Source organism: Macrotis lagotis, chromosome 6, assembly GCF_037893015.1.
Source record: "Macrotis lagotis isolate mMagLag1 chromosome 6, bilby.v1.9.chrom.fasta, whole genome shotgun sequence".
In the NCBI taxonomy this organism is placed as follows: Eukaryota; Metazoa; Chordata; class Mammalia; order Peramelemorphia; family Peramelidae; genus Macrotis; species Macrotis lagotis.
Genome location: NC_133663.1, coordinates 98,486,643 through 98,488,634, shown reverse-complemented (window position 1 = coordinate 98,488,634; position 1,992 = coordinate 98,486,643). Strand labels below are relative to the sequence as shown.

Sequence of the window (1,992 nt, the reverse complement as noted above, 5' to 3'; positions counted from 1 at the left end):
CAAAACCTATATGTAAGTGTGAAAATGTCATTATACTCACTTAATACATTAGGAAAGAATAGTTGAATCAGTAAGGATACATTAAGCCCTTACAGAATTCTGAGACTGTTCTACGTAATGAGGCTACAAATAAAAAGAAAAATCATTTCCTTCCTGACAGTAAGGCAGGATTTTGATTATATTTTGCATTTTTTTGTTAGAACTAAAGAAAAGAAAATGGTACATTTGGGTGGAAGTGTACCTGCAGGTCCCTCTTCTTTTTTTTTAAAATAAATTTATCTATTTGTTTTTTCAACTATATGCAAAGTTTTCTACATTCAGTTTTTTGTAAAATTTTGAGATCCACGTTTACCTCCCTTCTTCCCTTCCCTTCACTTTTCCCTTGACAGAGTGATAGGATATATATGTATAACTATGTTAAACATATTTCCATATCAGTCATATCCCTTCCTTTTTAACATTAAAACTAGCAAAGGATAATTACAACTGCATTTTTTCTTAACTAGTACATTGACATAACCTTCTTTCCCTTCATAATTAATTTCTACCCAGAAATGAATCTTGCAATTGCTAAAAATAAAAGGTAAGACTAGGAGGCAAGTTAAAGGTATGATGAAGACTCTATTTAAATAACACTTTTGCAAATTATTTTTCATACAGTCATTTCATAAAGAAAGAAACTTGATTATCTACTCTCTTTTTTTAGCTCTTTTATGAGGTTTTTGGATTGAGTCTAATTTATAGATTTCTTTGAGACTTCCCTAAAGCCACCAAAGAGGGTTGCTCTAGTGGTGCCTTTGGTTTTTCCAATGGCTATCTTTGTTTTGTTTTATGGAGGAAGTGAAAGGATGCAAAATGAATGAAGAGATAAATATACTTCTGGTAACCTTAGAAGATTTTAATAATAGTACAACAAAAAACTAGCTTTCCAGAAAGATTTTTGTAATGATGAAAAAGGGAAAATTCTATGGTGAAGAAGACCAAGAGACAGAATTTGAAGCTGAAGATATTATCATTGTTTTGGATCATAAGGACAACACTCTATTTACCTTATGATGTGAGAACTTTTCCATGTGTATGGATATTCAGTTGTTTGAAGCAGTGTGTAGCTTTCAAACACCTATAATCACTCTTGATAATATAATTATCATCATTACTTCTCATCCTGGTCAGATTGTTAAACATGGAGATATCAATTGTGTGCTAAATGGAGGTATGCCAATTTGTCACTGACTTCATGAGAAAGAACTTTTAATAATTGAATTTAAGATAAACTTCCCAGAGAGGGGCTTTCTTTCACCAGATAATCTATATTTGCTGCGAAATTTACTGCTTAAACGAGAGAAATGGATAGGTGAAAGTAGTAGACTTTGATCCATCTCAAGAAAGACAATGCCATTGCAATGTAGAAGTTTATGAGGATGATGAGCATCATTCCAGATGTAAGGTTCAGTGTCAAACCACTTAATGAGGGCCAGTGAATATACTTCATTGTAATGCTGGTTTTTGTATGCAATAGTGAATGAGTGAGGGACTGCAATCATTTTGACACATTCACTCCTTGTTATTGTTTTTATTGTAATAACCAACTATAGTTGTGTTTTAAAAAATTAATAAAATCAGTAATACAAAAAGTTTGACTTTGCAATTTATGATGTTCCATGTGCAAAATATTTCCTTAAGGTAAAGAAGCCCCCAGGTATTTTTCAAGACTTGTCCTTTTTGCTTCAATGTGTTTATGCAGTGGCTTAGAATATTTGATTCTTGAATGATTAAATGTACACAGACTTTTAAAGTTATTAAACTCTGAAATTAAAATTTTGCACTGAATTAACAATCAAAAAACTTTTAAAAGTTAGCAATTATAACTGTGAATGTTATTGGAATGAACTCTTCCATAAAATGGAAGCAGATAGCAAAATGGATTAAAATCCAGATAAGTACAAAATAATGTTTACAAGAAACACATATGAAGTAGAGAGATAAACTCAA

The 1,992-nt window shown here is 31.2% G+C and overlaps 1 pseudogene; it reads left to right on the top strand.

Annotated features, from left to right (window-relative positions):
* Positions 1-948: 948 nt before the first annotated feature.
* On the top strand, positions 949-1,468 carry LOC141492161 (dnaJ homolog subfamily A member 1-like; annotated as a pseudogene).
* The last annotated feature ends 524 nt before the right edge of the window (positions 1,469-1,992 follow it).